Here is a 15368-nt window from a genome sequence, read left to right on the forward strand (position 1 = left end):
AGTGGGCCCTATCTTGCACCCAGCGCATTTGACTTTGTACACCGACGCATGTATCATTCCTATTTTGCACCCGACGCACAGCGGACTGGTGCTATTTTGCAGTTCCAGAAAACAATTCTGCCACTGACCAGGAAAAACCTAGTCTAAAGTCAGTGGCGCGTTTTCAGTGGCGCGTTCAGATGCTATTTTAAGGGCCATGCTTGGCCATAATGTAGCTTGTGCACAACACGCATACACTTTGCTTCTCTCATCTACACACAGACGCAGCAGTTGCCATTTTTGCAAACCATACATAATTACAAGGAAAGATATTCCACATGAGGGAAATCATTGTTGTGTCCATGAAGAAGTGAAAAAATAGGCATAAATCTAGCTAACACATTTACCAAAATTATTATACTCCTGTTTAACCGAAGCTAATTTGGGTGGGTTTCTCCCATCCCCATACAATGTCACTTATCTGTCTTTTACGGCCCTGACGAGAACGTCGGTCTCCTCAGCTGTGAACCGTTCCTGTCGTGCGCCTGGCAAATCCGCCGTTATAATAGCAATCCGCCATGGAACAAACGCGCCTGCTCTTAAAGGGAATGTGAGATGATGCTCTGATTGGTTTATTTCACGTTATACGCCCAAACCACACCTATGAATAATGAAGCTACTTCAGACCAACCCATTTTAGATTTGCGTCGGGCACAAGAGTCATTTATCCCGCCAGTATAATAGCAACAGCGCCCCGAGATCCGCCAAAAAAGTTACTTGCGTTTCGCGTTTGATACTTGCGTTTCAGATCGTTAAAATAGGGCCCAGTGTGCGGATCGTCATAGAACGTGGACGGCCGAAGTATACTTCGGGCTTAATTTATGTAACTGTTTGCCAGATTTGTCAAATCCTCACATGTAACGAATGGCTTCAGAACACTTACAATACAGCTAACCAGTTGTATTAAATAATTTTATGACATGTATGTAGTGCTTTGTTTTGTAGCATGGGAAACAGAAGTCCCAACATTTTGTCTAACATCAAGTGTTTCATGGGAAAAAAGAATATAACACATGGAATGTCATGTGTGTGACTAAGTCATGACCAAATTTCCATATTTGGGTGAACTATTCCTTCAGCACTTTTTGTCAGTTCAAAAGTAATCCGTTTTAGATCTTCATCACAGAATTCAGAGAGAGTAAATTCTGAAGAGGAGTTAGACGTTGCAACAGATTTCCATGGAATAAACTGGAAAGCTTAATAATCAATTAGAAAGCAAAGAAGAAACTGGTTCTGTTGAAAGAGATTTCAGTACAGAAAAGCAAAGCAATGCTCCCCATAGGATATAATCCGAGCAATTTCCTGCGAACATGCAGTAAGTGTGATAACATCTCCTCCTTCAACGTTAACAGGTAATGAGTCCCCTGACATTCTAGGGCTTGGTCTTGAGTGCTTTCATCACATGGCAGAGGTCTCACACTGTGCCAGAGAACCACACTGGAAGTTTGATTCCAGCCGGTAATGTTATTTCCGCAGGTGCCATTAAGCTCTAATAATTGGCAGAATCATTAACATATCATTAACACATAAGCTTGGACTTATATTTGAACCATTTAATGAGGCTATCATTCAACATTAATAGATTTGTTATCATTAGTAATGACTTTGATGTCATTTGCCATTCCCTTAGGTCGAAGTGGTGCGAGAGTCACTTTGCATAATGTAGGTATCAGACTGCGCCTGTGTGAACGAGAGGTCCTCTGGCTGTCCCTGGCCAGAAAATGAATGGTTTCCTTCCAGGGCTGGGAGACAGAGCCAAAAGCCGGTGATGGCACAAACATCACCGTAGATCCAGGGATCCAACGGCCTGGCCTCGTCCTCACAAAACACCTGTCTATCCCCCAGCAGGGCCAGCAAACCCCCACTCATGCCTCAGTCCTTCAACCACATCCATCAGGCCCCTGTCGGAGATTCGGCCATGGGCCAGAGCTGCTGGCAGGCCCGTGCTCTGCTCCCCTGGCCCCCAGTACTGCTGCTCTCCACGCCAGAGCTTTTAATGGCACTCAAGGGCAACTCGGAAAGATATGGGGCTGAAAAGCCGATGGGCCATACAATGAAGCACCTCACTGAGCAGTGAATGACAGAGCTGATGTCATTTCTTGCATGTTTTGGTGTATTTATTTTTTTTTTTTGTCTGACACTGCTCAAGAGTAAAACAGGAATGAAATGAAGGATCTAATTTACAGCATGTATTACATTCTGACACCCACATCACTCCCACGTTCAGGTTTACTGCGTCCAAGCCTCTTCAAACCAAGAAGAGCATGAAGCAAAGTCTTTACAGCAGTAAAACCTTATGAAGACCAGGCGTGACTTCCTTGACCCCTGGATTAGGGTGCAATTAATCCCACAAAATGTTGGCCTTCTCACTTGAGGGGACGATGACTGATTGAAACGATGCCATGGCTTGAATTAGCTTGCGTTTCAGTACTGAAGGCAGAGCAATCCTTTGATTAGGGTCTGAGAAGACCTCTTGGATCACGCATGAATGCACAGAGATATTTCTGGAAGTGAGGCCCTGTCATTTTTCTTTTTCCTCTGATGTGAAAAACAGGTAGGTGTTTTTTTTTCCCTCGCCTCCTCTTCTCTGACGGCACAGTGATGGATTATATCTCAGTGCTTAGAAACACATTGTTTTCTTTAGCACAGCAGGGTATTCTATTTGCTGGGTCTCCCCATGAAATATTATGCATATCTATCATTGGCTAGATGCCACTGCTATGCAATTCCAAAAGGGAGCATTTGTAGGAGATTGCAGCTTTCCTTGACTCCCAGCAGTGCACAAATGAGTACAAGGTGAAACCTGGGCGCTGATGTTAAATGGCGCTAGCAGAGGGATGAGCAATTGGAAAGTTTGTGCTCACAGGTTCGGTGAAGGAACAGAAGAGTTCAGACTGTTTGCCATATTGCTACAGAGGCCACACACACTACCGCAAAAGAGATTCATGTTCACTGACAAAAACAGTTACAGGTCACAACATTCAAGCTGGCGCTGAGAGTCCAAAGCCTTAAGATGCTTCATGTAAATCTATTGCATCAACGTTACCCATTATTTTCATGTTTACGAGTACAGCAAAAACTTCTAAATACCAAGTGAAGAATCCATGTCAGAGGTCAACAACTGGTGTAGCTATAACAAGACCCAGGTTTGCTTCCACTGCAAAAAAAAAAAATTCTTAAAGGGACAGTTCACCCAAAAATGAAAATTCTGTCATTAATTACTCACCCTCATTTCATTCCAAACCCATAAGACTTGCTTTCATCTTTGGAACACAAATGAAGATATTTTTGATGAAATCTGAGAACTTTCTGTACTCTCCATTGACAGCTACGCAACTGAAACTTTAACTCTTCAACAAGTTCATAAAGAGATAGTAAAACGAATCCATTTGAATTGAGCGGTTTAGGCCAAATTTTCTGAAGAGACTCAATCTCTTTACTGTATATAATGAACAGATTGAATTCAGGCTTTTAGTCACATTAAAACATTCATCAGCGAACATAAACAGAAGCTCAAACGTGCATAACACGAGAATGAACCTCATTGGTTCTTGTGTGAAGCTCAAACGTGCTGCGTAACACGAGAAAGAACCTCATTGGTTCTCGCACATCAAGCAAACATGCTTGATCTTCTGTTTACCGCAACTGATGTGTGAGTTGATTAATGTTTTTATGTTTGTGTTCCGAAGATGGCTGAAAGTCTTACAGTTTTGGAACCACATGAGAGTGAGCAATTAATGACAGAATTTTCAATTTTGGGTGAACTATCCCTTTACTGTGTGTAATTTCTGCTCCACTATGGACCAGTTTTCAAACAGGTTTTCCAACCACTCCCACTATCTTCTATTGGTCAGACGAATACATAGCCCTGTCACAAGCTCAAGCATGCAAACCTAAACAAGGAAGTGTTTTTGTTTTGTTCTTCTGAAGAATTTAAACTGTACATTTCTTTATTATTATTTTTTTAATGGTGGGAAACATAACCATCAAAATATTACAATACTGTACAGTTAAGTGTGACTCCTCAGACCTTTACTAGGAAGAAAATTTAGACTAGACCTCCAAGAACTGTAATTGTATACCCCTGATCTATGTTGTGTGTTCAGTTATGTCTACATCACAATGAAAAGTTTCAAAAACAATACTGACACGTGTTAAGAAAAAATGACTGGGAAGCTAACCAAGCCATTTGTGTCTCGTCTGAGTTTGAAAAATACATTTAGGTCTGACACCCGCTCCTCTGTGCGCCTGGCTGGAGCCAGCTTGCCGTCACAGGGGATGTACTCCTCTCTAGCCGACCAGCTCCATGAAAGAGAGCCTTGTAGCACTGGGATCATTCCAGCCCTTGGGAGAGCTCCGCCTGAGCACAAGATGGCTGCTGCACAGGGCTGGGAATGATCGAAAGCCTTTCAAATCCTCACAGCATTTGAGAAATGTCTCTGAATGCATGTGTGTGTGAAGTTACAAATGAACTTGTTCTTAAAAATGTGATTTTAACAGTTTGGTAAGCCGGGCAGCCCCTCAGTCAATTAGCGTTAGCGCAAATGTTGTGAGTGAATGTTTATATGTTTTGTTACATAGGAAACCACGGCCGTTGAGGGGCAACAAGGGCACTTTCTGGCACAATGATCAAATGGAAGATTACCAAGGAGGGATTATTGATCTGAATCCTCCTTTTATGATCTTAAACAGTGAGTAAATAAGAGTGGGGTGCTTGTTTGCTGCTGTTGACAGCACTTACGCCATAAGCACTTTGTGGGTGCCTTGTTTGAGTCAGATGAAACTGTTTGAAAGGGCTGTTTTATGGCATTTCCTCCTCTTGATGTATCTCTGGAGAAGCTGAACACATATACACTCGTTTTGACATGCTTTACATGTATTGCTCTGGGGGATGAAGGTATTTAAAAACAGTACAGTGACAGCCCTGCGATGATGAACGTGCGGTACATGTCGAAATAAATTGGAAATGATCTGCAATGCAAACAAGACCAACGACCCAGTGAGAGCAGAGGTTTTTGTCGACTGTGCATTCAAACTTTGAACTTGCACTGCCCTCGTGAACTACTGTGGCTATTTGCAAACAGATGCATTTGCAAAACAATCAACCTAGAGGAAAATTGAATTGTTCGTTGGTTGCTCTTGCAGGAGACTTATTGACGTTTCATTTAAAAATCTCCTTTGTCTTGATCTAAAATACCTTTGGAGAAATTAAAACAGATGCAAATGATACATATATTATTGACATCTAGGAGACTAAGGCAAGATGCAAAAGAGATTTCATTTTTGACTTGTCTTGTAAAGCTGTGCTTTAAACATTATTATGTGTTAATTCATAGTCTGTGAATTTGTGAGGGATTGAATAGAGCTTATTATTATTATTATTATTATTATTATTATTATTATGTTCACTGCTCTGTGTCTGTGAGACCATTTTGAAAAGCAAGCTCTATTTATGATATTTCTGTATTGGCTCCAGTGTGTGTGTGTGTGTGTGTGTGTGTGTGGTTATGGGTCTGCTGTTCCTGTGTGAACAGCAGACGAGGGATCTGAACTTCTGACCCGTCCCCGAGGTGGGGGCCCTGAGGCTTCAGCAGAATCACAGAGCCCATCTACTCCAGCCATCCTTACAAACGGCCCGGCAAACTCTCACACACACAACACTGGAATACATTTTCACTATACACGCATGCCATTTACAGTTCATGTACTGTATTTAAATGCATGTCGCTGGAATAAATCAAATTATCATAATACATTGTATAAAATGCTTATCTATGGAAAAAAAAAATAGTAGATTAAAATCAGGCAATACAATTACAATTACTTAAATGTTGTGATCTGATTTCACGAACGTATGTGTTAAAATTCAAATAACTAACAATTGGTAAATTCACACAAGCATAATTATAAACAAAATAACGTAATATATTGTTTTTATGACATGGCCCATAACAGATTTAGTAGCAGTAATATGAAATATAAATGTATTTGCATTTTATGAATGTTTTTCACCATTTTATGTCTTACAATTCAAATAATAATATACAGAAACTATAAAAATACTAAACTCACGTAATTAAATAAAAACAAAATGTGCTTATTATAAACAAACTATTGTTTAGATTATATATGTTGGCTCATACTATACTGTATTTGTAGCAGTTGATTTCAAATATAATAAAATTAACCAATGTCATAATCGTTTAAACATTTTGCTATTTGTCTAAATCAAATCAGATTTGTGTGCACTTTGCAAATATACTAAAATTATTAACATTGTGAATGTATTGTGTTTATTTATTCATGTATGCACTGCATTTGTATGTTAGTGTCTATTATCATAATTACCATTCAAAAACCCATTCTGAATTTAATTTGCAATGCATTATTCCTTGCACACATATTTTTTTGGGGAAAAACAAGTAAACAGCAAGCCTTTCACAATACGAGTCTAAAAAAATTAAACTATCTTTTATATCAGAAATATATCAAATAAATATCTGAAATATCTGTCGAATGTGAATTTTCTGTGCAGAGATGTTAGCGTTAGCCTCTATCCGCATCTCTTTCGGCGAGCTCAATTTTTATTCTCTCTACTCAAACATACGGCCATTGACAGACACGGCATGGGAAAGGATTGAAAGAAGGAGAGTGGGAAAGAGGAAGAGAGTGGGAAAGAGCAAAAGAAGGTAGAATTGAGCAGAACATGGTTCCCAGAGTGTCAGCACCCCCTGCTGGTTCTGTAACACCCTGGGCTAAAACGTCTGACCCCACGACCCTCCAATCTGCCCTGGGCAACCCTAGAGCACAGGCCCCTCTAGCACACTGCTTTAAAGAGAGTGTGTGTCCACTGTCTGTTTACTTCAGCCTGGGAACACGGTGAATGGAGCTGTGGTCATTGCGGCCAACAGCGCTCTCCTCTGATAACCTCCATGGATCATCTCACCACTGAATTCTGGGATGGAGGGGAATGATGAGAATTGAAAAAAAGCATGAGCTGTGGTGTTTGTCTGCGAGCGCTGTGAACGTGTGTGTGTGCGCGGGGGGGCTCGTATGAGAGGAGAGCAGAACATGCCGATGATCTGACGACCCCAGATGGAGCGGCGGGGCTGCTCTGTTGTTTCATTATCAGCGAGGTTCACGTTCGGCAGAGGTGCTATCATTATCCATCAGCCTTAATGAGACAATGCCACTGCTGTAAAGGTCAGGCAATTATTGTGTGCGAGACTTTCCATGAGAGGCAGCTAAAATGGGGAGATAAAACCAAACACACATGCACACACACTCTCTCAGCGCACACACACACTCACACACACTGGTAGTGGCAATGCAGCCATGACAGTGTTCAGGCAATCAGCACAGCACCTCTCGAACGCACAGACCTTTAGGTTTTCAAGAGCAGGTAATGCCACTTTTCTTGGCTCTCCAATTCAATTACATTTAATGAATGTTACATTAACATAAAAAGTGGATCTGTACAAACATACGAGTGGAAGAAATGGAAGAAAATAAGCCCAGTCTAATATTAAACAGGTCAGCTCTTCTATAAAGATTTCTTCTTTTTTTTTAAATCAGTGTATAAACAACATGGAATTCCTCTTTTTCTAGGTTAAACATTTTTCATGTAGGTTTTTATTTTTTCATATATGCATTTGGCAGACACTTTTATCCAAGGTGCACATTTTATCAGTTCTTAGGTGAAAAGTTTGGAATAAATAAGATTTTTTTAAAGAAGAAGTTTCTGCTCACCAAGGCTGCATTAATTTGATCAAGAAAACAGTAAAAGAGTGAAATACCCTACAATTTAAAATAACTATTTTCTATGTGAATATATTTTAAAAATGTAATTTTTGAAAAAGCTTCAGTGTCGCATGATCCTTCAGAAATCATTCTAATATACTGATTTGCTGCTCAAGAAACATTTCTTAGTATTATCAATGTTGAAAAGAGTTTTTGCTACTTAATATTTTTGTGGAAATCTTGATCCACTACAAAGAAATTAATGCTTTGTTCAGCAAGGACTGACTGATCAAACATTGATCAAAAGTGACAGTAAGGTCTATAATGTTACAAAATATTTCAAATAAATGCTGTTCTTTCTGATCATCAAAGAATCATGGGGGGAAAGAAATATCACAGTTTAAACACACACACACGCACGCACACACACACACACGCACACGCACAAAAACGTACACGCACGCGCACACACACACACACACACACACACACACACACACACACACACACACACACACACACACACACACACACACACACACACACACACACACACACACACACACACACACACACACACACACAAAAGCAACAAAAACTGAACCAAAGAGCCATTATTAATAATTGAGCACCAATAATAATTAATAAAAACTGAGCACCAAATCAGCATATTAGAATGATTTCTGAAGGATCATGTGACACTGAAGACTGGAGTAATGATGCTGAAAATCACAGGTATAAATGACATTTTAAAATACATTCAATATTATATTTCAATATAATACAATATAGTAATATAAATCAATATTACTGTTTTATTCTTGACTAAATGTGAGCATAAGAGATTTTTTTCCAACAACATTAAAAACTTTTTTTTTTAAACCTAATTATTCCAAATATTTGACCTGTAGTGTATATGAACTGTCTATATTTCATGAGCTGTAAAATAATATTTTTAGAGCAGTCATAATTTATTAAAAAAATGATTTCAACCATTCTGTGTTGCAGTTTAATTAAAAGATGAGTGGCGTAACATTTAAAAGACAAAATTGAGAAATTAGAGAGAGAAAAATAAGTTAGAGAAAAAAACCACGGTATAGTGCCATTACAGCATGAGAAACTCTTTGTTGAGTCTTGTCATCTTTAAATGACTGTATTGCCATCTCTCTAGAGGCTAGATCACATGAACTGAGTGATTAAATGATGCTGCCGTGCACAGAAAATGATGTCTTATCCTCTTAAAGGTAACAATGTCAGCAAATATGATATCATAGCTGTTATTTAGCAGTATTTATTGGTAGGAGCAGGTGAGGGAGATCAGGCGTTTAGCAAGTGCTCTCTTAGTCATCAGATCAGATGTGGTACATAAAGGCTCGCTGCCAAAGTCTGTAACAGGATCAGTGTTAAACCTTTAACCTCTGACATATGACATCACCCCCATGCCGTTAGCCTGTTAGCATTACATAGAGCTCTAGCACAGATCTGGCACTGATGGCACCAGCGCTAATTTCTTCATGTGACATAACTGCAAGCATTTCCTTTGAAGAACATAACCCATGCATGCACATCCATTAATGCCACACACACCGAGCCAGAGAGAACAGATCCATTTACATTTCACCCAGCCTTGGCAGCTTGCTTCTTCTGGCTGATTGATGCATTAATGGCTAACAATATTTTATCTAGACACTTGCAATAGCGTAACTTTTCAATGGCACATTCTTTATGTGAAAAAAGTCTACTTTTAATTTTTACATTACCTTGAAAGCCATAACAAAACATAGCGTGCAGTTAGTGAAAAACTATAGAGAACTAATATGAAAATCTAATTTTATTGCAGAGAGGTTGCTCTTTCTAAGCTCAGAAGGCTTAATGGAGTTTTCAGATCACTTTTATTGCAATAAAAAAAGAAACAAAATGAATTTATGAATAGAGAGCTAGTAAATGAATGTGTACAGCATAGCATTAGTGGAATTTGCTGAGAAATCTTTGACTTTTGATTGCAATAAAAAAAAAAAACAACAGTCACAATTTCAGACTCTTCAAAAATTCTATATAGAGGACATAAATATAGGGGTTAAATATTTCTCAGAGAGACAAGAGAATGCCAGTTAACATAAAAAACCAGACCCTATTTACTTTTTTAATTAATCACATTTCTGATCATTTTGTGAATATTTCACCATTGCATGTTATGAATGAATGGCAATATGGGTTTTATGAATGAATGAATGAATGAATGAATTATTTTTATTAATGCATGAATAAACAAGCAAATTAATGAAGGAATGAATGAATGACATTAAGGGTTTTACAAATGAATGAATGAATGGGTTTATTGAATGAATGAATGAATGAATGAATGAATGAATGAATGAATGAATGAATGACATTATGAGTTTTATGAGTTTTATGAATTAATGAATGGCATTATGGGTTTTATTAATGAATGAATGAATGAATGAATGAATGAATGAATGAATGGGTTTCATTAATGAATGAATAAACAAGCAAATTAATGAAGGAATGAATGAATGAATGAATTATTTTATGGGTTTTATGAATGAATGAATGAATGACATTATGAGTTTTATGAGTTTTATGAATGAATGAATTGCATTATGAATGAATGAATGAATGAATGAATGAATGAATGATCGAATGAGTTTCATTAATGGCTGAATAAACGAGCAAATGAATGAAGGAATGAATGGTATCATGGGTCAGAATAGTTGTGAACAGTGCGTTCATGTTAAGCAAAAGTCTCCACTGACTCTCACTGCAGTGTAGAAACAACTACGATATAAAAGATGTCGTTTGAGATTGTTTGGTCCTATGGGACCGATGACACTCAATATTGACAGTGGCCAATAAAAAGATCAGAACCTACAAGAAGATATAATGTCAAGCCTAGAGTAATGGCTACAATTGTGCAAAAGCAGAGAACCAGCCAGACCAGGAAGAGCAAAAAATAACTCTCCAACTCAGTCAATGGCATTTACACAGCCACTGGCAACACAGGGACAGCTTTATGCAGACCCAATGGTTACAGTATTTTAACGGCTGGATTAATGGGGTGGCAAGAGGGGCAATAAATTGGTAATATAACCACCGAACATACTTGCCAGGACAATTAAGATAATACAACTGGAAAAAGAGGGCCTATGAATCCCGGCGTAAGGAGCGATGTGGCTATTATGACACACACATGCCCTTGAGGCTCGGCGGGGAGAAGAGAGAGCTGGCTGAAGATAAAGGTGAAGATGTGACTGCCATGACTATACTGACTGCACAAAACAGATGAAGGAAATGTTTGCGTTTCTTTTTATTTTACTATAATACTTAAAACTGTATTCCAACTGTATAAACCTGTCAAATACTGTGACGAAGCAATGCTGACTCGACCAATGGCGTCTGTTTAGGGTGGGGCTAATCTGCTTGTCTGTCCAATGGCAGACAACTTTTGCAGACAACAATTATATCATATTGCTAAATGTGCAAGCCTCTTGCTTCACCATGAAGTATGAACAAAATATAAGAGTAATTTATAAGTATCAACAACTGGACAAAGCTTACACAGTTAGCTTAAGAATACACTGTAAAAAGTATTAACCTGCAACTGTTATCTTAAAGAGCTATTTCTACCTGATTTAACCAATAGTTTACCCATAAAACCCATAAATGTTGGGTTTCTGTGTTTTATGGGGACGTTCCATATAGACATAATGATTTTTATACTGTAAACTTTATATTCTATCCACCAACCCTAAACCTACCCATCATAGAAAACTTCCTGCATTTTTACATTTTCAAAAAACATAATTTTGTATGATTTATAAGCCGTTTTCCTCATGGGGACCAACAATAATTGTCCCCACAAGGTCAAAAATTACTGGTGTTACTATATTTCAGGGGGCTTTTGGTCCCCACAACTTCCCATGGGCATAATGATTTTTTATACTGTACAAACTGTATATTCTCTCCCCTTACACTAACCCTACCCCTAAACCTACCCATCACACAAAACTTTCTGCATTTTTACATATTCAAAAAACATCACTTAGTATGCATTATAAGCTGTTTTCCTCATGGGGACCAAAACATGTCCCCACAAGGACAAGGATTTTGGATATTGCCATCTTTGTAGGGACATTTTGTCCCTATAATGTAGGGTTTACCAGGACCACACACACACACACGCTGTTTGTTTCACTATATATTTTAACAAGTATAGCCACACACGCACAAGGTATCATGATGATTTCAAAATATTGTTTGTACGTGTATCGTTAACAGAATTAAATATTATTAATAATAATAACATGATAGTATTTGTATTTCATACATGGTAAATGAAGTTAGAATTAATTTCCACTGCATTCCAGAACCATCACTGTACTACGGTACGCCACAGTATTTTTTTTGGTAAGGGAAGCTACTGGTAACTGTGTTACTGTGTAGAAACTAATTAATCCTCGGCAAACACACAACTCCATGTGGCTTTGAGTATTAGACTTAATAGAGCAAAACTGAACATTTGCCAAGTCAATCCCAACTTTAACCTCTTTTTCACTTAAATACCTGCCGGAAGCAAAGGATCACATATCTCAATGACGACCGCAGACTCTTTAATGTAGTCTGGAGGTTTACACTAAATACCTCGGCAGGATCCTTCAATCAATGGAGCTTTCGCTGATAATTAATCCCGTGCCCCTGCTGAAATAATGGAGGCACTTTTATGGCTTCATTATACGATTTATTTATATTAGACCAAAAATACGAATTGCGGCTTGATTCTTAATCATGTTAAGTGCTGCTGCAAGCATGCAGCTAGAGCCCGTTTCAGAGCGTTCTCCAGAGTCATTCTTTACACCTTCAAATAACATTTCGCTTCAGATTCTGAGCTATCCGTAATGAGCACATTTCTCAGTGCTAGCCATTTGTGTATCTAGAAACAAAAAAAAAAACGAATAATAAGAAAGTGAAAAATGACAACGAGAGGCCGTAATTAAGATGAAAAGACTATCTGTGATACTTAATGAAGATACATACCCATATTTCTCAAACACAATGCTAATTACTGGGTAAGATTGCATTAATCGTTCATGAATTATTAAGCTCCATTAACTAATAAACCTTGTGCATAAAATAATTCAGAATTGCTGGAGCATTGTGGGACAGGTAAAGACACACTCTCTTTGCTTTATTGGTTGGAGCTAAATGATAGAATGCAACAGTGACTTCATTAATTCAGCTCAGTGCTAATGTGTCAGAGATTGATTAGCCCGCGACGGAATATTGAAGATAAAGCTACAGGAGAAGACTCCCACAGAGAAATATAGTGGATGTCTAAATGATACCAGAGAAAAGTGCACGTCCAAAATAAAATCAGTGTATCACCTGCGTCAAGACTAAGATTGAAAATCAACACTGAATTTGTTCAAAATAAAACTCATTTATAGGCGTTATCTGACACGCAAATGTTCCTACAGCCACCTTGACTGAAAAAAATGTGATGTAAAAAAACATGTATATAACCTATGTATAACAATGCAACCGTTGCAGACCCTCAGCACTGTACGTCAAGGTCAGTTTTTAAAAGGTCATATTTTAAAACTTATGATTGAGATGTGTACACTCACATGCTTTCAAGGTGCATTGAACATGTCATTACCAGCCCGATCTCATGAGAAAACAGAACTATTTTACAAGGTAGTGATTTTGAAAAGCACAATGTGATTTGTATCGAAATATACTTTTTTTGAAGTAGATAAAAGCCCATCTCTAAACTGTCAGTGAGGTTTGAGCAGATCATATGAAAGCGTATGAATGAGCTCATTCGAACTGATACAAATCACCCATTGATATCCGAACCGACAGTCGAATCTCACTGAATCTGCATAGGGCAAAGTCAGTGGTACACAGAACTGCACTGTCAAACCTGAAATATACTTGCCACTTGTTATTAGTTCAGAAGAAAAGTTTGTTAGGTTGTTGCTGTTTGTCTGCCACTCTCGCTCTGTCTGCACAGTGTACGTGAAACGTGAGATGTCTGCGTGAACAGGCTGCGCAGTGGTGTGCAAACACACATTGACCGACAGGGAACACATGCTATCGTTTCATTCGGACCGAATGCAATGATTGAACGAACATTTTATGGTCCTACTCCACAGATGAGATATATATATATATTTAAAAAAAATACTAAAGACCACTTAAAGGTTGGGTAGGTAAGAATTGTCTAAAGAACTTTTTTTCAAATTGGCTTAAACTGTCTTTATATACCAATACATAATTAAAATGTAAGTACTTTGAAAAAGAGAGTATAAAAATTGAGTGACTACAGTGTATTTAATCTTCAAAAAACACAGCTCATTAATTCCTACCGGGACGAAACAAGTGATTGGCTTGCGCGACTGTCACTCTCCGTCGCCATGACTACCGCTGCTATTACTGGCTCTGCCCACGTGCGCGCAGTCGCGCACCCGTTTTTAGGTGGGAGTGAATGGAATTAATGAGCTGTGTTTATTGAAGATTAAATACACTAGAGTCACTCAATTTTTTATACTCTCTATTTCAGAGTACTTGCATTTTAATTATGTATTGGTATATAAAGACAGTTTAAACAAATTTGAATAAAAGTTTTTTTAGACAATTCTGACCTACCCTACCTTTAACACAGTGATTGCTATCAGGATATGAGGAGACTTTCTGTAGAGAATCGCCTATAGCACCTTTAACTAATAAGCTACATTTGCTGCAGAAGTTATTATTCTTTGTTAACTTAAAAAATAAATAAAAAAATCAACTGATCATTGTTAGCTTATGTTTGTTCATGTCCATTAAATAATAGTTACTTTTGAATTTAATAATGTATCAGTAAATTTTGAAATTAACATTAAGATTAATAAATGCTGTTTTTCATTGTCTAATGTAGCCTTATTGTAAAGTGTTGCAACAATAATAACAACTTTTTCAATCAATGTCCAGGCTAGTGTCACGTCGTCATGTGTTTGTTAGTCTCGTTTTCATGGGCTTTTAATTTGTTTTCATCAGTCACATGGGTTCCTTTGTTTGAATTTCCTGCCACTCCTTTGGTTACGCACATGATTAATTTGTTGTTTTCACCTGAGTGTCATTAATTTACCTTGTTTGTGTCAGTACTTAAGTTCCTCCTTATCCTGTGTTCAGTGTCTGGTCTTGTTTGTGTCAAGAGTGTTTGCTACTACCTTTTGTTATTATTGTACCCTTTGGATTATCATTAAAACATGTTTTTGGAATGATATTCTTCATCATCAGTCTGTGCAACATGTTGCTATCAGCTAGGACAGGACGGTTTAGTCCAGATTAAAATGTAAAACATGTTTATGTCTGAAAACAAAAAAACTTATTAAGTCTTTAATTTGGTGCTGTGATGAACACCATTGCAAATACAAATATTTGTTTGAAATATTTAAATTCTGTTCAGAAACAAGAGGTTGCACAGCTATAACATTGTTTACAGGGATTACCGGGGTAACGGCTGCATTTCTGCTCTTCCATTAGTGCCATCTTGTGAGAGAGTGAATGTGCATTTTCCATTCATCACG

The 15368-nt window shown here is 38.0% G+C and overlaps 1 long non-coding RNA gene across 1 annotated transcript in view; it reads right to left on the reverse strand.

The window, feature by feature from the left end:
• The window catches only part of LOC307149220, an 83179-nt gene that overhangs the window by 49338 nt on the left and 18473 nt on the right, over window positions 1–15368 (reverse strand). The gene's annotated exons all lie outside the window — the stretch shown is intronic.

This window comes from Squalius cephalus (genome assembly GCF_949319135.1).
Source record: "Squalius cephalus genome assembly, chromosome: 21".
NCBI lineage: Eukaryota > Metazoa > Chordata > Actinopteri > Cypriniformes > Leuciscidae > Squalius > Squalius cephalus.